The sequence below is a fragment of the Mesoplodon bidens genome (assembly GCF_964165515.1).
Source record: "Mesoplodon bidens genome assembly, chromosome: 3".
NCBI classification, from domain to species: domain Eukaryota; kingdom Metazoa; phylum Chordata; class Mammalia; order Artiodactyla; family Ziphiidae; genus Mesoplodon; species Mesoplodon bidens.
In genome coordinates, this window is record NC_138178.1 from 106,763,948 (window position 1) to 106,786,649 (window position 22,702).

Here is a 22,702-nt window from a genome sequence, read left to right on the forward strand (position 1 = left end):
CAAGGATTCTGAAGATTATCCTGAAGGAGAAGATCCAGATTTGCCTTTATCAATCTATTGCTACTTGGCTCCAAATCTACCCCTCATGGCCCTGCTTGTGATACTGGAACATTTCTCCATTGACAACCAGCATGATCCTAGGGCTCATCCATAGAGGATGCTGGAGGGACCATGGATGAGGAAGGACTTTATTCCCAGATTCTGATAAATTTTTATGGTAGGCTTCTGGGTATTCCAGTAAATGGCTTTCCAGAGAGTCCTATCATTAGAAGCCCTCAGCAAACTTGTCTGGCCCATGTTCACACCCTCTTCAGTGAGGGCTAGATATCAGCCTTGTTGGGATGAGGGTACTCTTACAGATTAATTCCAACCTTGAAAATTCTATTTCAGCCCTCCAGGCAATGGCTACTCCCTGTACTTTTTATGTCTGCCAGTCCACTTACTCCAGTCCCCTGTTAGAGTTAATAATTCTTTATATTGAACTCTTTGTTCAAATTATTGTGTTGTTTATATCTTCTGCTTAGATCCCAAATGACTCAGAATTGGTAGTGGTAGAGATCCCAGGAGATAGAGCCAGAAAGATGGGATTTGAGATTGGTTTGGTCATGCCTCTGGGCTTCAGCTGAGTGCTGAGCTCCTTGCCGATGCAAAGTGGGATGGTAGTTATCCATGGCATGCAGTGTCATCACAGATACTCAAGCTATCACCTTGATAATTGTGATGAGATGTCAACTGAAGCATGTGCCTTATAAGCTCAAGTGGCTGTGGCACTTGACTCTTATGATGATAATCCAAGGATGACTAGAAGGACTGAGATGTGGGATGGATTCTCCTGAGTGCACTAGAATGCTTACAGAAAGAAAATAAAGAGTTGAGGTACTTTAACTCTCAGCCTAAGTCAAGGTTTGAGAACTAGATTCTCTTATTAATTATAGCTATTGGCTGCTATTGCTAAAAAATGAATATAATGTTTAATTGTCCAGTTTTTAAATTTACAACAACAGTTGACTCACAACCACATACGTTTCTTATGTGAATGTCAGGGCATTGACTGGCAAAGTATGGGATCCTGAAAATTCAGAGACATCTGGTTGGACCCAGATGAAACTGACATTCTTAAATCCCAAGTCACTCTGGGTCTCCTTTGCCAATGAAAGTAACTCGCCTTACAATGTTTGAGCAGATTAGCTTTCCTCTGCTTGAAAACCCTGTGATAAGCTCACCCGGGGCAGATACACTCAAGAGGGATGCTCATTCTTCTCAAGAGTCCCACAACTACCCCCATGTTGTTACTACTAGACCCACAACTAGGATGAAATCTCAACATGCTCATGGAGAACAGGTACATACTATGACCCAGGAGAAAATAGCTTATACACTAAAACGTTGCAAGACTTTGCTTATGTACATTGGCAGAAACCTGGAAAATATGTGTAGAAGTAGATTCTAAACGTGTTAGACCAAGGAAAATGGAAGATAACACAAGATCAGGATGAATTCATTAATACACCTGTGTGTACTAGAGATGTTGGATTTAATGTGTTAGCTCATCAGCTAGAGGCGCCTCTAATAGCTTAGTTGGCAATTTCGCTGAAACTTAGATTCAATGGTGAGCTGCCATTAATGAGCTTTGGCTGCCTTTAAGGGAATCCAAAGGCTTAAGGAGATATGTATTATGTGCAATCTGCACACTCACCCCACACCTACATTCCACAAGAGAACCCAGAAGACACTCCTTCCCTAAGGCATTGAGAAATACATTGGAGAATACCTGCTCTTTCCTTGAAAACTCCATGGTTGCTCTCCTTTATAGGCCAGGTGTGACAATGGGGGTGGGGAAGGAGGCCCTGACTAATACAGAAGGTCACTTAGTTAAAGTCAAGTTTGGGGGAAAATGTTAGTGGAAATGTGTAATACAGAATGTAAATGGTAAGACTAGAAGAAAACCAGATAGTAAGTTAAGGCTGTAATGCAGGTGAAAATTATAAAAGACTAAACTAAGGCAGGAGAAGTGAGGATAGAAAGGAAGAAATGGATGTAAAAAACATTTAGTCAGTAGACTACACACTACTTAAAATTCCACCTAACATAGGGTGTGTGAGAGAATGAGGAGTCCAAGTTACTCCCCATTTTCTTGTTTTCATTGGATGATGATGGGAATAATGAATAATTTGAAGTACAGGAAGCAGAGTGTTTTCTAAGGAATGTAATAAATTTGTTTTGGGAAGGTCGGACTTAAAAATTCAGGTAAAGGAAGGCAATTGTGTATGTAGATCTGGGCCATAAGGGAGAAATCTGAGTTCAAACTAGAGTTTTAGTTATCCCTACTATGCAGGTGGAAGCCTTAGACATATGTGCGATAGTCTGGGTAGATCGTGTAGAAAGAAGAGAAAAGAGGCCAGGAACAAAACCCAAGGAAATTGACATTTAACAGGTGAATGGAGGAAGAGAAAACCAAGAAAGACAAGAGCAACCAGAAACGCAGGAGGAAATTTATGAGAGAGTTCAACAAGGGGTCACCAAGAGTGGAAACACAACAAAGAATTTAAGGAACACCAGCTAAACAGTGTCCATTGGATATACTTTAGAAGAATATTGATGACTTTAGCAGGTCACAGAGTAATGGGGGCTGAAGATATAGTTCAGTGGGTTAGAAATGACTGGGAGGAGAGGAAATAGAGATGCTATGGTAGACATTATTTGGCCACATTGAAGTTATTCTCAATTTTTTTTTTTTTGCCTTTACATAACTCCACACTATAAGCTAAAACACCACTACCTACTCTCTGAATCTCCTTTGCAAATAAGAATTACCACTTCAGGGCAATGAGCTCTAAAGGGAAATACACTGTGGATCTTCTGGGAAAGATATTTATCTTCCAGATAACAATAATTATGGTAGTAGTGGGGAGGGGGCAGTTATGGAGAGTGAAAAGTACTGGCCATATCCTCACTCCCTCCATTTGAGTTGTTATGATACCAGATGCTGCAGCAGCTGTATTGGCACCATGAGGTGACATACCTACAGATGAAAAGCTGTCATGTTGAGAATGACAGAATAGTAAAATGTTCCTTAATGACATCAGTGACCAATACCAGTAAAAGTCTAACTCCAGATTTTTTATGTGAAAAAAAATAAACTCTTATTTGTTTTCAGTATTGATATATTATGTTTTTTGACAACTTGCAATGTAGAGTCTTATTCCTAGAGACTCATCCATCGATGGATGAATGGATAAGGAAGATGTGACACATATACACAATGGAATATTACTCAGCCATAAAAAGAAACAAAATTGAGTTATTTGTAGTGAGGTAGTTGGACCTAGAGTCTGTCATACAGAGTGAAGTAAGTCAGAAAGAGAAAAACAAATAGCATTTGTTAACGCATATATATGGAATCTAAAAACAATGATACTGATGAACCTAGTGGCAGGGCAGGAATAAAGATGCAGACATGGAGAATGGACTTGAGGATGGAGTAGGGAGGAGAAGCTGGGGCAAAGTGAGAGTGGCATGGACATATATACACTACCAAACGTAAAATAGATAGCTAGTGGGAAGCAGCAGCATAGCACAGGGAGATCAGCGCAGTGCTTTGTGACTACCTGGAGGGGTGGAATAGGGAGGGTGGGAGGGAGATGCAAGAGGGAGGAGATATGGGGATATATGTATGCATGTGGCTGATAAACTTTGTTGTACAACAGAAACTAACACAGTACTGTGAAGCAATTATACTACAATAAATATGTATAAAAAACAAAATAAAATATTGAATGTCTGAAAACAAATATCTTATGATTATTCAAAGTAGTGCTTGCCAAAAATATGAAGAAATCATAGTACCTAATAGTACAGCTTAACCAATAACAGCAGACAGACAATGATCTTCCCTTGACCCTGCTACCTTCTTTAATTATTGCCCTCTTTCCCTTCACTTCTATTTTTAACATAATTAACACCATTAGTTCTCAAATGTCAGTTCCATATTAATGCCTGTCCATGACTATGCTTATTCAGTCTGTTACAAAATGAGAAAATTATGAAAAAAAAGTTTTATTATTAAAGTAATTGTATTTAAAACAATTAAAAATAAAAAGCTTGTCTATCAGGGTAAATAGGACAGTAATTAGGTTTGTAGGTAGTTGAAATTTGTGGTAAGGTATGTTTTGCTTTTTTGTTTGAAAAGTTGGGTATTTGTTTAATTTATTTATTTTTTTTTTATTTTAAGAAAGGAAACGTGCTAATTTGTAAGCTGACGAGAAGGAATCAATGGAGAGGGAGGAATTGGATCTATAGTAAAGCAAGATAACGAATGATGAAGAAAGGTCTCAGATGAGACTAAGTGATGGACACTGCAGGTGAAGAGATTAGCCTCGAATAGATGGAGATAAGCTTCCCTTCCTCTGGGGGCGGAGATAAATTTGGAAAGAGAGTTGGAAGGAAAGGGCAGAGGGAAGCTGAGAGAATTGTTGCCTGATTACCCTGTACTATTCCCCCAAGCCAACCTTGCCATTTCGTCCTGCTCAACTAGCCTAGGAAGTCTCTTCCACCCTGCCCGGAATCCAAACCAGCTCCAAAAAATGGAATGACAATTAGACTAGTGATGGATTAATTTCTCTCACCTCTCTTCTCCCACAAGGCTACTCTGCGTTTTAGTACAGGATTTATTCAAAAGAATAAATCTACTGGTAGAATAGCAGGCTGGCATGGGAAAGAGCAATTTCAAGGGCCTTCAAACCAGCCCTGTAATAGCCAGTGACCTACTTACCCTTCAGGTGAGAAAGGTCCTGCCAAAATGCTCAGCATGTGCCTCTGTACTGTCCAGGAATTTAGAAAGGTGATATGGGATCCCTAAGCAAAAGATGCTGTGTCAGAACAAGTTTGACTTTCATTATCTGTGTCTCTGGGTTATCTCTGGCTGCAGTGATTTATTTAGTTTTTTAAAATAAAATCTCAGTAAGACTATGTAACAGTAAAAAAAAAAAAAAAAGAAGAAGAAAAGTAAAAAAACCTGTTTTTTCTCCACAATGAATATGGGAGCAAAAAGTCAGCTACTGTTGAACTTTGCTCACCACCTCAATGGAGTCACTAAGTTTACACACTACTTATCCATCTTGAGGTTTAGAAACTGCAAAGACTGACTTGATCAAAGATGGAACAAACTGTCTTATATTCTGACCTCCAGCAGTCACTTGCCTCTTTGTAGATGTTTAGCATCATAGCAAAACGGTCAAGTATTTCACATAGCTGGCAAGTTCTCCATGTAATTCTCAGGAGCAGGTTTAGAAACAGTGGAAAGCGTTAAGCCTCCCTTCTTGGCTGGCAAGAAAATTTTAGGGAATTGGAATGACTCCTGCCATCCACCCTCCTATCCCTGGAACTCACTGCACAGAACTCTGCAGCCTCACATTCAATAGGGTTCAATGCAGAGCACTTGCAAGAGGGTTCACATGATCTTAGGAATTAGTATTCGTACCTGGGCTGCTTCTAAGCCAATGCAAGTTGCACGCTGTACTTCACGGAGCCAAAATTTTGAGCCCTAAAGAGCCTGCCTACTCCATTCAAGTCTAAGCATTACTCAGTGCTTATAAAGAGAAGAAAGAAGGAGTGATGATGCTTTATGCCTTTAATGTAGACTCCATATCATAAGTGGGTGTTTAGGCTCATTTTAAGAAGGCAAAGAAGGATCTGTCAAGTGCGGATTAGTAAATTAACTTTCTCTGATATAACACAAGACTCGCTACCACCTTTCCCTGTCCAAAAGGAAGGAGGAAGTCAGAAAGCCAGGCATGTGATATGAGAAAGCTTTACTGAAATCACTAAGCACCATTAATGCTGAACTTTACCTGAGCCTTGTGCTCCTGGAAAAGAGTTATGGTCAAGAAGTCGCCTCTCTCCTTGTGTTCCAGGAAATGGCTTACTGTAAAAAATAAATAAATAAATAAAAATTAAAAAAATCTTTCCCCATATGACTTAGAGAAGATTCTCACAGGTGGCCTCCTTGTTTAGCTATGACAAAGTTAGACACAGACTGTCCAAATTCTCATTCTTTGTCTTATAAGTGAATATCTGAACTGTTTTTGCCACAGACCAGTCTGGACAAAACACTTGCTAACTTATCCAAACTTCCAGGCATCTTCCAGCTGGACAAGACCCTGAACCTCAGCCTGAGCCAGCATCTCCTTAAGGACTCCTCCTGAAAATCAGCTGACCACAAAGACAAACATTCCCTGAGGAACTGTCCAAGCACACCATACACTCCTCCCGGGCCCCTGGCCCACTTTTTTTCTAGCCTTGTTTACTCCTTTCTGTAAAAGAAAAGCCATTTTCTACCTGAACTTTGAGATGCTTACAGACCTTATAGTCTGAACATTTCCTGTTGCAATAGTCTTTTCAAATAAAGTCTCTCCTATCCAAGTCTGGATTTGTATTTATTTGACAATACTTATGTTTACTTAGCTACCACTTTAAACATATCTTTCTTCATAGAGTAGGTTAGTCTGCATATGTATTATGAAACTAAAACTGAGGGTGAACAGGCTGAATAATCTGACCAAGCATCCTCTGCCTCAAAACTCAAAATACTCCTCAGTTCTGACTTAATTTGTGACTTTGTATTGGGAAAAATATTACCATATAACCTGTGCAAGTTGTGAAGCCGTCACATAATACAAAATAAGGGGCATAAGGAGATGGTGTTATAAACTGTGGTACCCAGCAGGACAGTGTGGTATAGAGAGAACCACTGCTGGCTTGGGGATCAGATGTCCCACGTTCCAATCCCACATCTACTATGTGACCTTTGGAAGATGACTTATTCTCTTTGGGGCCACTGTAATTTTATCCGTAAAATGAGGGGATTGAACTTTGTGATCTCAAACTTCCCTTCCAGCTCTAGAAGTCTATGATTCTAAAACAATTTAGAGTAAATCATAAAGATGGACCTTCAGGCAGTCAGATCAGCAAAGGTGAGTGCAATGATGGCTACATGGTGTTATGGCTAGGGCCGTAATGAGATTTGTAATTAAATATAACAACATGGGGTCATAATCAGATCTCATGCTTCAGAAACCACATTAATCATGATAGGGGTCAGGTAGGTCACTCTCCCCAGAACACAATGGGGACCTTGAGAAGGAAAGTGAAGCAACCTTTCTGTCTCTGGGACTCGGCAGCATGCTTCAGAGGGGAGAGCCTGGGCCGGCAGACCCGAGCTTTAAACCTAGGTTACACTTTAGTTTCCTCCACAGTAAATGAGAAATTTAGATCCACGCTCTAAAGCTTTCCCAAACTTTCTCTCTAAAATAAACAGGAAGAAGATGTCTAAAATAAAGAGGAAGTTAAAGACTTCTGAAGGCTGCCAAACCTCTGTCAAGTTTTTATTTTCTCAAAAATGAGTGGGATATTTATTCCTACTCCTGATTATATCTGATGCCGTCTCAAACTTACAGTATTTAAAATAATTTATCACATCATAAAACTAATGATCTCTAAAGACTGTCAAGTTTGGCTTGTGACTCCAGGACACTGCAATGAGGTGAGTGGGTGGGATTCTGCAAAGGGTAGGTGTAGGTGTACCCAGGGGAGACCCTTCTGGAATTGATATTCTATGATTCCTATACTTAGAAATATCCTTGCTGCTGGAGTAATACTCTATCAAATTATAAACGCTCGTTTGTGTATGTGTGTGTGTGTGCATGTGTGTGTGCATGCGCATGTGTGTTGGAATGAAAAAGAGGGAGCAAATCTGGAAGAGTAAGTGGCAGAAAGGAGGCCTTTATAATGAAACTTTTTCCTCGTAGGAGAAGGAAAAAGAAGGAAAAGCAGACATGGTGAGGCTTCAGACTCCTTGGGGTGCAGATCAAATGTAGCAGGTCTCCCAAGCCTGAGGAAAGCCTTGCGGCACAGAGACAATGAAATGGCACAGTCTAATAAGTGCCTCAAACCCTGCTCTATCTGATTCAAAACTAGCACTTTACACAATGCTACACCATCTATATTTAAATTGATGTCATTTAGCCACATTTAATTCACATATACCCATAGCATTTATCAGGGCCACTTAGGTGGCTCAAGGTGAGATCCAGCTGAGACCTAGTCCTGCAGCTGCCTAGGTCTGAATCCATGTGTTGCAAGATCCCAGGCTTGTTCACTAAGGTCAAATTGGTTTATCATAGAGCTGTCCCTTCAAGCCTACCCTGGTATACCCTATGATCTTCCCAACCAATGCCCCTTGTTAAAGACTATTATACCTACTACACTTTCAGATCAGAAACTTACTTAGGACTCACCTCAAGATTGGGAAATCGAGTTGAACAAGTCACAACTTCTGGCTTCAAGTACACTACAAAACACTGAACAGCTGATTACAATGCAGTTCAATTCAATAGATGTATAAACTTCTTCTGCTCCCACCTCAACCCTGGAGTAGAATCTAGCAAAAACAAAATCCTTCTTGATGCCTGCTTCTCTGAGAAAGTGGATACTAATTTAGAGACCACCTGAAGATCCTTACTGACCCTGGTACTTATAACTTCAAAATGCCACAAACTAGACATCATAGAGAGACTTAAGAACACTGACATCTACCAGTAATTTGTTATTCATTGTTTGAATATTTGAAATAATCCTTTTACTATCTGAACATATAATACATTCCTCAGAAATCGCTCCAGTATAAAAACTGATATAGAGCAACCTCTACCTCTCTGATCTTATGGTCAGATTTCAGCAAATTTAACCGTCCAGAAGAGTCTTTAAGTTTGAAGAGAAGAAGCCACCCAAACTAGTAAAAACAGCTGCCAAAACAGCTACCACAAAATTATATTCTTCTGAGATACAGATGCGTTGGGCTAATTTTACACACATTATTTGGTAGTCTTATTTTTCTTGGAATATTTTAGTATTTTCCTAGGTAGGGTAGTCAGAATAATGACCCCCTGAAGACATCTGCATCTTGATCCTCGTAACCTGTGAATATGCTATGTTTCTAGGCAAAGGGGAATTAAGATTGCAGATAGATTTAAGTTTGCTAATCAACTAACCTCGGGATGCGGAGACTGTCCTGGATTATCCTTGTGGACCCAATGTAACTACAAAGCATAAGTGACAGAGGGAGGCAGAAAGGGGAGAACCAGAGAGGCAGTAACATGAAGAGGACTCCACGCAATGTTGCTGGCTTTGAAGATGCACACAGAGGACAAGAAGCCTAGGAATGTGGGGTGGTTTCTAGAAGCTGGAATGAATAAGGAACAAATTCTCCCCTAGCATCCATAAAAGCATGCAGTCCTATGAACACCTTGTTTTTAGCTCAGGAGACCCATTTCAAACTTCTCACCTCTCGAAGTGTAAGATAATAATTACTTTAAGCCATTAAGTTTGCTGTAATTTGTTTCAGCAGCCATAGGAAACTAATACACTAGTTACAGGGAAGAGAGAGAAAGCACTGAGGCAGACAACAGCTCAGATGGGGAAGAGGGAGTCATGGACCCAGTGGAAGTAGACCCACAGATAGCTGAAAGGAGTGCCTGAAGAGAGGCGAGAGTAAAACCACAGAGGAAAAAAATCATAGCGTGGGGAGACAACAAACCACAATAACCCCTGAGAGAGAGCGGCAGAAAACCACTAAGTAGTCAGCCATAGAACAACGGGAGTTCCTTGAAAACTACATCATCCCTATAACGACTGCCTCTGAAGGCATCATTTATTCTAAGGTTGACTCTCTTACATTCATAAAAGTGGCCCTTGGGTCAACTTGAAAATGTTAAACTCCATTCTGAGTAGTCTTAGAAGGGAAGGAATTGTTGATTATTTATAACTATTTTAATTGCCAGAGCTAACAGAGTTTTCATGTCTTACCTATTTTAACCTATGGCTGCAATTCTCAATCTTTCTTTTCTGCCCATAAATCACTTGCATGCATAAAAGCTACTCATTAACACTAAGTTATTCTTTTTTTTTTTTTGGCTGCGTTGGGTCTTCCTTGCACATGGGCTTTCTCTAGTTTCAGCGAGTAGGGGCTACTCTTCCTTGCGGTGTGTGGGCTTCTCATGGCTGTGGCTTCTCTTGTTGCAGAGCACGGGTTCTAGGTGCACGGGCTTCAGTAGTTGTGGCACACGGGCTCAGTAATTGTAGCTCGTGGGCTCTAGAGTGCAGGCTCAGTAGTTGTAGTGTACGAGCTTCGTTGCTCTGTGGCATGTGGGATCTTCCTGGACCAGGGATCGAACCTGTGTCCCCTGCAGTGGCGGGCAGATTCTTAACCACTGCACCACCAGGGTAGTCCCACACTAAGTTATTCTTAACTGGGGGACTCACTAGACAAAAAAAAAAAAAAGTGAATCTGAATCTCTGTGAAGATGAAGGCATGTATAGCTTGAAAACTAGCAAAGATTTCCACGCCATCCCTGTCTCTTAGCTGTCTCATCTCTACCCTGACCACATTTTCCTTCCCCATGTTTCCTCTACACATTACTTTTTGGTTCTCCAAGTTTTACTCTCACCAGTGTTTTTTCCTTCTATCTCTATATGATACGTGAAGTCCTCCACGCTGGTGACTTTCACCACCCTGTACATGCTGATGTCCCCAAGCCTTATCCCTAACCCAAGATTTCCTTCTGAGATTCTGACTGACATTTCAATCATTCGAATGGTCACAAGCATGAAAAACTCAAAATGTGTCCCAATGAAGCTCATAATCTCCAGCCTTCTTTACCTCAAGAGTCTATTTAGTCCTCTACTCCTCACCTCATTGAACTGTAACCCACCCACCAAGTTGCTCAAACCAGAAAGCTACCTGTTGTCCTCACTCTCTGTCCTTCAATCTTGGCACCAAAATTGCAGGTAGGAGCACTTTTCTTAGGACTCACACTTACCTTATGATGGTACTTTTATGGTTATTATTGCTACATAACAAACACTAAAAGTTAGGGACATAAAGCAACCATTTTATTATGCTCACTTATTCAGTGGGTCAGGAATTTGGACAGAAGATAATGAAGGTGGCATTTCTTTGCTTCATGATATGTGTGATCTCAGGAAGATTCCAAGGCTGGGGATGACTCCATGGCTGGGAGCTGGCATCCTCTGAAGGCATCTTCACTCACATTGTTGTGGCTATCTTTGGAAAGCATAATCTGCAAAAGATACCATGCTATTATAAATTTTTTTCTTTATATATCTATTGCTTTTGTCCCATTACAATTGTTACAGAAATGTATGCCATCATTATTTTTAAATTACTGCCATTATTAGGTCTGCTGCTAGATCTTGTCATTTGATGCATTAATAGAGAAGCACATATATGTCACAAAATTTTAAAAATATTTTGATAAATGTATTTTAATAAGCATCTTTTGCAATCATTTATTTTTTGGTTGATTCATTAAAAAACACTGCTTTGAGAAAGATTCCTCAGACAGTCAGTGGGGCTCAGGCATAACAGAACGTTAAGAACTTCTGTGTTACTTTGAATGAGTGAACAAATGAATAGCAGAAATACAATATTATTGGAATTTAGTGGTAAATAGACTTTTTAAACTACGTATCACCTCACTTCCCAAGAATGCTAAACAAATATGATGATACTCTCTTGGGCTAAAAACATTTTTTTTTTTTAATAAACTAATTAATTAATTTTATTTTTGCCTGTGTTGGGTCTCCGCTGCTGCGCGCGGGCTTCTCTCTAGTTGCCGAGAGCGGGGGCCACTCTTCGCTGCGGTGCATAGGCTTCTCACTGTGGTGGCCTCCCCCGCTGCAGAGCACGGGCTCTAGGCACACAGGCTTCAGTAGCCGTGGCACGCAGGCTCAGTAGTTGTGGCGCACAGGTCCAGCCGGTCCGCGGCATGTGGGATCCTCCCAGACCAGGGCCCGAACCCGTGTCCCCCGCATCGGCAGGCGGACCCCCAACCACTGCACCACCAGGGAAGCCCTAAAAACACATTTTATGTTGTTTGTTTTAGTCCATTGTTCATTAGTGCTGAGGAATCTTGTAAGCAGTATAATTATATAATAATTAAAACAATATATATTGGTTCCTGTATTGTAACATTTGAGTAGGTCTAGTTTCCATACATAAAGGAAAAACAAACAAAGCAACCTACAGAAGGTTCATTTAGTCCTGCATTTCCCACAATGAGTTCCTTAGAATGCTGGTTCTGCATAATGTTAACAAACCATATATAAAAAGAAAGAGGGCTTCCCTGGTGACGCAGTGGTTGAGAGTCCACCTGCCGATGCAGGGGACACGGGTTTGTGACTCGGTCCGGGAAGATCCCACATGCCCCGTAGCGGCTGGGCCCGTGAGCCATGGCCGCTGAACCTGCACGTCCGGAGCCTGTGCTCTGCAACGGGAGAGGCCACAACAGTGAGAGGCCCGCGTACAGGAAAAAAAAGAAAAGAAAGAAAGAAAGAAAGAAACAAGGAAGGAAGGAAAAAAGAAAACAAGTTAGAGTATTCTCTGGTCACATCAGATGAGGAAACTCTTGGTTAAACCAAATGTAAAAGATTTCTCTTTAACTGGATGTCCATGTGCATAGTGGGTTGCTAAGAAGAGAGAATGAGACTATGCAGTGTTTTCCAAGCCTGCTTTCTCATTAGTATCACATTTTATGGAAAGACGGATCCAGTCCAGTTCCTTCACTACATATCCACAGAAATCAAGGTCCAAAAGGTAAACGACATGCCTGAAGCCAGCCAGCTGTTGGGGGAGCAGTGCCAAAACTGGAACCTGTCTCCTGGCTTCCAGTCAAGGGCTGTTCCCACTCTCCCACCAGGCCAATTAAGAATGCATAGAAAAGAGCAACAGTCATAAAATGAAAAAATCAGTTACAGACTGATTGTTGGAATAAGTAATCTGGATGGGCAAGAGTGATGAGACAGAAGTAATTGTTCATAGTTCTGCTTAAATAAGAATTACTGACATATTTTTGGTATCTAGCCTCTCTGTGAAAAACATCTTCTTTTCACCTCCCTCTAGCCCTGAGATCTCTGTAGGACTTGTGGTTGGATGAAGAGTGGGGGAAGTTTGGCACTTGCCAAGATGCAGAGAAGACAGCTGAGCTCCACAGTTGAATAAAAAGCAGGCAGAAGTAATGGGTTTTCTACCTTTCCTTCTGAGAAAAAAAAGACGAGTGTGGCCCCAATGGAGTACCTTTATGTAAATTTCACTACCTGTAGATCTGTTTTTCATCCTCATCTATAGGTTGGAGTTTCTCCTCCTAAAAATTCACCTTTAACATAATAAAGCAGATGAGAAACTGACAGGTTTGTTAATTTGGTTCTTGAAAAGTCTGAATATCTAAATGCCACATCCTAAGGGGCACCACCAGGGTTTGTCTCATTTCCCCTCCTCCTCTACTCTCAGGATCTAACTTCTGCTGTAGCTAGCAGGAGCTTAAGGACCAACAACTAGCCCAAGAAAAAATGAACAAAGACCCCCAGGCCATGAGGAAACAGAAGAAATGGCTGGTACAAAGGAGAATCCCCATAGCCCTGAGGTAGAGGGCAATTTCCAGATCAGAGAATGGGGGCTTCCAACCAGTAAGTGAAATAGGATGGAGGACCAAGGGGGTGACAGAAGATGGCATACAAAGACTGTTTCAAACCTTATTCTCAGCCACATGTATGTACTTGAATGGCTAAAAAAATAGGCCATTGGGGTTATGAACTGCACAGGCCTCTCTTCCAGTTATGAAGCATGGTGTTAGAATTATGGCTATCTCACGATAGAAATGGTAGGATGTTTTCAGATACTGTAGTAATCTCATTCAATCTGTACCATCTTTGCTTCAACCGCAGCCTCTTTTCTGCAAAATTGAATAGTAAGGGGATATGTGATTGGACTGCAAGGTAACGGTCATGGGACTCTTAAGAGATTCTCCTCAGAGATAAGCCGAAGTAGTCTACCATGTCCCCAAAGAAATGCCAATTTTGAAAGGGATGTGTGGAGAGGCACGAGAGACACTTTGAGAAACAAGCTAAATTAACTGAAAACCCCCTGCTCACAAAGAAAAGGAGAAAACAAAACAAAGAAAAATCCCTCCTCATTTAAAAGGAACACAACCCTGAATGTGAAAGCCTCCAAGCCACATAACTGAGGTGAAGGGAATACATATTAGTAAAAACAAGAAAGAAAATATTTCTGAAATTCTGCCTGTTCCAGAGTAAGCTAAAATAATTAAGCTGATAATTCTAATACGAAACAGCCTTATTCAGAGATAATCCAATCTCTGCGAATTCTTCTTTTCACAAAATCTTCTCTCCGCCTTTTCAGCTGGGTGACTTGGAATCATGTTTCTGAAGAAACTCAAGCTAGATTTTTCGTTTTGTGTTTTTACAAAGAAGACAGCTAGCCCAGAAACGGAGGCAAAGGACTCCCGCCGGGCAGGCTCTGCAGCCGCACTGGTGGGTCTCCACTTAGTTTGTCCTTCAAAGTCCGGAGAATGACTATTCCATAATTCTCTCACCTGATTAATTCTTAACTATGAGCATAATTACACTCTCCAGAAGGTAAATCGGTCTTATAAATCAGCCGTGGCTGACAGTTCACTGTGCGCAGTGCAATCGTCTTGGGTGGGGAGGAGGGCTGCTCGCCCAGGCGCGGAACCCTCCACCCCCGACTCCCGCCCCACGTTCGGCCCTTCCCGGAGCCCGGGACCCGCGACCCCGCGCCGCCGCCGCCGCCCCGGGACAATCGGACGGACAGGGGGCGGCCCGAGGTTTGCAGAGGGTGCGATTTCCTTTTACAGCAAGACGAAAGGGAGATGGGGAGAAGGAGGCTTAGAGACTTCTCTGTTAAAGCTGCGCTGAACTCTAGCCTTCTGGCAAGCTGCGGCAAGCCGCCAATTTGAAGTGTGTAAGCTTTAATCTGCTTCTGGCCTGATGGGCTCTCGTGTCCGCAGGGAGCTGGGAGGCATCCATTACGCCGGACCAAGAAGATGGAGCGTCTAGGAAATATGTTAATGCAGGCCCTCCCCGCCCCCCCGCCCCTGCCTTTGCCTCGTCTGACAGCCTCGGAAAGTGACATTTCAGGAGTGTGTCGCTCCTATCAGGGCTCCCAAAATTCACTTCTGTTCATTGTATTAAACTTTTTTTCAGAAGTGTAATGAACAATTCATTTTTTAAAAATCTGAGGTTTGTTTTTGTTTTTTTTAAGTCCTGGGGATAGGAGGGTGGGAATTAGGTGCACAGAAAAACCCACTTTAACTTCTTAAACAATGTAACCACTAATGAAAGGTTACTTTGTTTTCAAAATTAATACATGACAGATTAAAGTTATAAATTTAAAAATATAGTTTTTCTTAGGCTTTTGATTTCCAGCTATAAATCTTACTCGATTCTTAAGTGTAGCAAATTTAGCAACAATTTTATAAGGGAGACTTTGATTAATATTTGGTCCCGTTTACAAAACTTTAAAAAATATTTCAAACGTTTTAAACTGGATTTATCAATTGAATATTTCCTATTTAAGTCTCTCAACCATCTGATTGACAATCTTTCCTAGGCATTTTAGTATGGTAACCCTTATAAATTAAACTCGTACCATGGTGAACCTCAAGGTTTCTTAAATGTCCAAACTGAGTAGATTCGGTAAGATGAGAACAAAAAATGACAAGTATGAATCTGTTATGCAATTAACATGCTCAGTTGGAATTATAAACTGACCTATTATTCTCATAGGTCCAATTCTCTTAAATGATGTCATACTTGAGGTTGAAATAGACTCGGATTTCTAAATACAAAAACATCAATACAGTGCAGTTGGTTTTCTTAAATATTTCTTCAATTACTTCTAAATCTTCAAGTTAAAGTTTTTTAATTCATTAAGAAAAAAATATGTCTTAGATATAGTTTGGGGATTGTCTTTCTACAATAATGGCCTCACCTTGCTGAGGTTTCTAAATAACCTACCGATATCCGTCATACCTACTGGTCTGCAGTGTTGATAGGAAATGAGGAGTGCCATTTCCTGTGGTTATTTCAACAACTTCAGAACCTAAAGAAGGTGACCATGGACTCCATGTCCTCTGGTTTGAAACTTATTATTACCTAATTTTCAAGTCAATTTAGAGTTTGCAACCACACCCAAACTGACTATAATACTCAAGTGAATACTTTCATATCTTTTAAGTTATGTGCTGTCTGGTCTGAACCTAAAGTTTTAAAAGACCACTTTAAAAACCTCTTTTTCTTTTTTTTAAGTTATGGAGGACTTCAAATGTACACAAAATAAAGACCATACGTATAATGAAACCCTGGCTACTCTACAAGTCCATCATTCAGTTCTCACAACAGTCATGTCCCATTCTCATACACACTTACCCCACATTATTGTGGAGGAAATCTTGGAAGTCAGATCCTTTTATCTGTAAAGAAAGGATGAAGACTGTTTTTGTTTTCGTTGTTAAGCACACTCATTTATCATTACTGCACCTAAGAAAATTGACAATTCCATAGTATTATCAAATATCCAGTATTTGGATTTCTTTATTTATTGAAGAAATAAGGATTTATCCTATAGGGTTTTTCTCATTCTAGATTTTGCTGAGTGTATCCCTTCTGTGTAGATTTACATGTTTTTGCCATCTCTACTTCTTGTAAATTATAGTTTTTGATAAGACTGCTTTATAGATGGTATGTTCATCCAAATGGAAGCACATGTCTATCTCTCTATGTCTCTTTGATTTTAGGAGATGTTGATGACCAGTGCCTAGATCCATTCATTCTTCTGTGAAAAGAAATATTCCTTCTACTCTTTGGTTACCTAGTAGGATAGTTCACATAGGCAATGCAAGATACACGTTTAACCTGTTGCCATATTGACCAATTTTCAAAATATTGAGTGGGTATAGTAGGATCCTCCAATGATTATTAATTAATTCTGTTTTTTCATTATAAATGCATGGATTTTAAAATAAAAGAGGCAGATAGCCCTATTTTCAGATGTCTTGCTCTTCAGTGAAAATGCATCATTCCCAGCTTGTGTAACCCACCAGTCCATGCCTCAGAAGCCCTGATTTTAGGAGCTAGTTAATAGGAAGACATTGAAAGAAAGGACTCTTATGAAACTTTAATATCCTGTGCTCTAGAAAATGAAAATGATTGCCTCTTTATGATTGCTGTGTCTGGGTAGATATAAATATTTTATTGGTGATTTTTATGTGTCAAGCTCAGTCTAAAGCATTTTAATAGTATTAACACATATTAACTAGTTTAATCCTTATATTAATAATATTATTACCCCCACTTTACAGATAAAGATACTGAGGCACAGCATCATTAAGTAATGTGGCCACCATTATGCAGTAAGTAGAGCAGATGTGATTCAGATTCACAGCCTGAGCCCCTAACAGATTTTTGCTTTTGAGACTCACTCATTGTAGGAATTTCAAAAATGAAGTAACTCATCTCTGTTTTGAACAGCAAGGAACTTTAAATCACTGCATGGCATTGAGAAAACAAGGAAAGCAATTCATACAAACCAAGCACTAGAGCAATCAAAGGCATTATTTCTGGCAAAGGGAAAAGATGATCTTACCTAGAAATGAAATATAGAGCTTTTAGTTTAGAATGTACAGTGCTAAAATTTTAAGAACATTCTGAATTTAAAGACAGTTGGAAACGAGCATAGCAGAGTAGAAAGTTTATTTGGAATCTAAATACACATCCAGCCTCTACCACTCCCTAGCAATATGTCGTTGGCATTTACTAACATCCCTGAAGCTTGGTTTCTTTCCCTGTAAAATGGGATAAGTAATATCAATTTTTCCACTCAATTATTGAATTTCTAGAAGGTACCCTATACACAGTCAATAAACGGTGGTTTCTAACCTCTTATCTTGTTGAGAATTTTCATATTCTCTCTATTTCATGTATTTTTCTGTAAGCTTTTTTTTAATTCTGTGGAAAATTAAATAAATTTGAATTAGTCTATTAATGTAAGCTTTGCTTCTTTTAAACAAAGGATAATGATTTTTGTCATCTTAACCTGGGCCAATTCCTTTTATTTCTCCTGAGTTCTCTAGGAAATAGGTAGGGAATAAAATAGAAGGCAACAACGTTCATTCTATAACAATTTGTAATATGATGTGACCATAGAGAGTGCTGAGCAAAGGAGGAAAACTGATTATATAGAATGGAGCAGTCAAAAGCAGAGAGAAGAGGTCTTATTGAAAATAAGACCTTTATTTCAATAAGACCTTTCCTTTATCAAAGTAAAGCAATGGCACAGAAGAAACTTCCACTCACCTCAAGACAGAAAGGAATGGAAGAAGTGCTGACACAGCCAATAACATCAATAATGGAGGCATCGAATTCACTGGCCATTGTGCACATAACACAATGTATGTTTCTTAAATACACACACATACACACACACACACATGCACATGCACATGCAGTACTCATCTGCAGTATCCTATCAACTAAGTCACGGCTGGTATTAAAACATTAACCCTTTGCTCCTTGTGCCAGTCCCAGGCACTTGCCATTGCTCACTCCCCATCAGCACCATGTCAAGTCCTTAATGCCATTTTCAAGCCAAACTGCCAGGCATGCTAGCACCAGCATGAACTAGCAGGATGAGGTGAGACCGGCCTCTGTGCCCATTCAAGATGAACTGGTTAGATTTTGCTCAAGACACTGCGGTGCAAGAAATGCCACATATCCTTCATGTTTAAAAAATCAAAAATTATGTGACTTTATGCCCTTTGTTATTCAGGTGCAAGATTCCCTATACAAGCCGGAAAGCATAGGGAAGGCCTCTATTCTCAAGTCAAGAATTTCTACTAAGATTCCAATTTTCCAAATCATATGGTCAGTTTAAATGAAGGAGATTCTACTTTCTGTTTGTCTAGCTGGGACTTAAGGGATTTTGTCATTATTCATTCATTTAACAAGTATTTATGGAGCACCTACTGTGTGCCAGGAGCCATCCTAAAGATAGAGTATTGAATAAAACAGATGACAATCACTGCTCCCCTGGAACTAACTTGTCCTTATTGTCTATTTCCCTCTGTTCCTAGTAGAAATTGAGAAGAATGAGCGCTAGGGAGACATAGTGAAGCAGGAAAATGGATATAGAATCAGGGTGAAGGGCTGACATATTTGAAATAGCCAGGGAAGGCCTCACAGAGAAGGTGAGTAAAGACCGGAAGGAAGTCAGAGGTGAGCCACGTGACTCGGGGAAGAGCAGCCCACGCAGAAGGGACACGGAGCATGAAGCCCTCAAGGAGGGAGCAAGCCTGGCTGGCAAAACACTTGGGAGGCCAGAGGAGTGAAAAAGAAGGAGAAAGTGACAGAGATGAAGGCAGAGTTAAAAGGGACTGAGAAGAGAAGGACCTGCAGACTCTAATAAGGGCTCCCTGAGGCGATGGCATCAGAGGGACATGGCTCCCTGTCATCCCACTGGCTCTCTGCCCTCTAGTCTCCTCTTTCCAACAGTTCTGCATGAAGCTTGCCTTCTTTCTCAGGGGTCAGCCCTTCTACGTTAAGAAAAAGTCCAGTACATCCCTGACCCCACAGGGAAGGCAGGGCTCAGTTTTAGGCAATCTGCTTAGAAACACAAACAAAAGCCTCAGAGCAAAGTGCCAAATTCTTCTGTTTTCTGCCTGAAGGGAAAGGACCTTTTACAACAGCCTGATGCAAGAGACTAGAACTCAGACCACCATGGCTCCATCTTTTAATCCCAAAAGGCAAGGAAGAAGAAGGGAACATTACCCTCCTGTGGAGGTGAGAACACAGAAATCAGTGTTTTAGCAAATTATTCTGTGACCTTGAGGGATGTGAAGGCCCTGAGGAGAGCGACTACCATACAGTATGGCTCTTAACATGGTCTATGGCAATTCCCCACTTACTCTCTATGTCACCATCGTCAAGCTGTGAACAATATGAAGAAAAGACTGAGCTTTATTTAATTTTCTATCTCCAGCTCCTATGGCATAACTTGTCACAGGTAGGTGTTTGCTAAATGATTGCTGAATAAGTGAAATCAGTGGGATCATAAATAGTCATGTCTGTAAAAGAATTGGTTGCTCTTGAAAACCAGTTCGAAAGAGGTGGCGGCGTGATGTGGCATAGCCCATCTAGAAAGAGCAACTCCAAAATGTCATGGGGGTACTATGTCAGAAACTGCCAGTTGTCCCCCAATATCCATTCTCCCTAATCTAAAGTTATATAATTTTTAGCTGGGCTCAGGTGCCCCCAGAAAAGAGTGACCACTTTTCCCATTGTCTCTTGCATCTTGATGTGGTCATGTGATCAAGTTCTAGCCATGGGATATTTTGAATGGATGTGGAAATGATGTGTGTCCTTCAAAAGAAGAAGGCATCATCCTGTAATGTGTCACACTGGCTGGAATGAGGAGGAAATAGTGAACTACTTGGGATTATGATGACCAAGGAACACACTATGGCTGGAAACAGAAAGTGAGAGGACTGTATGTCCCCGATAGTGTCAAGTCTCTAAATCAGTACTGGACTGCTTATGCCTGGATTGTGAAAATCATTGTCACTGCCTCTGTTGGTTACAGCAGGTGAACCCCTATCCTAACTAACACTGATGACCATTCAGTTTCTTACTTTATTACTTTATTAGGACCGACTCTTTTCAGCCCAAGTATAGAGCTTCCTGTTAAGGTGAGAATAAACATTGAAAATGCTTAACAGAACTTCAAAACTATCAAAATGAATGATGATTTAGAGAAGATCATGGTGGCTTCATCCTTAATTTGCTACAAAATAACTGGAAAAATATAACTGTTGAGGGTCCTTTCTCATGTACAGTTAAAATGTAGCACCAGTTCTGCATTTCTTCTTCAACTTGGACAAACTTGTAGAATGTCTAAATAAGCACAAAGTCTATTTTCCCCATGCCACCTCCCATTTCCCTATATTAACTGGACCTGGGGAGGTCTATGCTGATACAGCAAAGACAAGATCAAACATTATATGGTAAACTCAACCAGTAGAGAAATCAGAGTAAGTCTGAGTCCTGTAGATTTCTTAATCTAAATATTTTTTGCTGATTTATCCTCTCCTCTGTCACCCCATTGCCACTGCCTCTTAGTCCCCTGAAAATAAATTCACTGCCTCTAATCCCCAGATCCTTTCAGTTGTAAATCAGAGTGCTTTTTACAAAGCTGCAACATGACTATGCCCTTTGGCTGCTCAAGGATGCTTTAAAGATCCCTAATATCTTTGGGATACAGTTCCAAATCCAGAAATAGAAAACTTACTGTGATCTAGTCTCTGCCTCCTTTGCAGCCCATCTTTGCTCATAGTCCCCTCACTTCCTACTCCACTGAACTACTTACCATTCCACAAATTCTGCACACTCCCATGTTTATGTCTTTACGTGTGTTCTTCCTATTGACTTTAGCAGCATTTCTCCCAACGTGTCTTATGGTAATTCCCTGTTCTTCTTTCTCTTTAGTATTTTCTCTGATTTTGCCCTAAGAATCATTCTTCTACTGTGTTCCTAGACCATCCTCTAGGTAACTCTATAATGGGATTTAGACTGCACTGTTTATGTATCTGCTCCTCTTCACTAGATCTTTACAGGCTCTTGAAGGCAGGTGCCATGTGTCTATTTTTTCATCTCTGATATCTAGCAGTGTGTCCGCCATAGCGAAGCCCCTCATTAGATAAATGAATGAGACCTGATTATACAACTCCTTTCCCATGTCAAAAAAATCTTGCTTTTTGCACATTTGTATTTTTGGGCTTTAAATATTTAGAATATTGACTCAACTTCCCCTTTCACTTGCCTTTGGAAGTCAAACTAGGGCAGTTCCAAAAAGGACAGAAGGCATCTACAAAGGACCCCTGCCAGCAATGATCACTTAACCAACCCAGAGGGTGTCTACTTAAAAGCAGAGCCATTGCCTTTACTATTCAGAAATTCAAATCAGAACAGAAGGATTTATGCACGCTAAGAATTCTTACTTATGACTGTCAATAACACAGCAGAGGAATACAGGCAAAATTGTTAGTTACATGCAAAATAACAACCCTAATTGGCAAAATTAAACTTCTAATCGTCAAAGCTATATCAAGGTGGCTGAAGTCCTTTTGGTGTTGAAGTGACTTGGATAATAGAAACCACATCTGATGTATTTTAAGGTCTTCTGTTACCATATGTGCTCCACTCATAGTGACAGATGGGTATTGATATTTTTTTCTCAACTGCACAAAAGCTAGTTGAAGCATATGCAAAACTCTTAATGGCATTAAAGTTTTGCCAATTAAAAACATGTTCAAGCATTTGATACAGTACTTGATAACCTGTTTCACAAGTTCCATGCTGAATTTTAAATCATGATTTTTATTATATTGTTTGTCAAGCTAGTGTGACTAAAACAATTATCTCATGGGTCATATTTTTAGCCCTTTTATCATTTTGGCACCTGTCAAATTTAATGATGAAAAAGCAGTAGAATCATTCAACAGTTATAGAAAAATTAAGTATTAAGTTACAAATAGTATACATGAAAAGAAACCAGGTTTCATGTTTTCGTTGTAGTCCCTACATGACTGAAGATAAACAAATCTGGGGGGTGGTGTAAAAGTAGGCCATTAGTAGAAAAGTACCCCCCAACACTGATTATCCAAAGTTAATTATTTCTTAAACTAATCATAAATTTAAAGCAATTTCTGTTGGATGGGATAATTTTAAGATATTAAAACTGTGTTAGACAATTTTGGGG

The 22,702-nt window shown here is 40.2% G+C and overlaps 2 long non-coding RNA genes across 2 annotated transcripts in view; both read right to left on the reverse strand.

Moving 5' to 3' along the window:
• Positions 1-6,361, reverse strand: part of LOC308614322 — a 53,329-nt gene extending 46,968 nt beyond the window's left edge. Inside the window, exon 1 of the long non-coding RNA XR_014015376.1 lies at positions 5,850-6,361. This is a non-coding gene — a long non-coding RNA (uncharacterized lncRNA). The remainder of the gene's footprint in view (positions 1-5,849) is intronic.
• A 1,933-nt stretch (positions 6,362-8,294) lies between these two features.
• Positions 8,295-22,702, reverse strand: part of LOC308614324 — a 36,398-nt gene continuing 21,990 nt past the window's right edge. The window contains exons 2-4 of the long non-coding RNA XR_014015378.1: positions 16,321-16,364; positions 10,961-11,135; positions 8,295-8,347 (exon numbers count right to left, since the gene is read on the reverse strand). This is a non-coding gene — a long non-coding RNA (uncharacterized lncRNA). The remainder of the gene's footprint in view (positions 8,348-10,960; positions 11,136-16,320; positions 16,365-22,702) is intronic.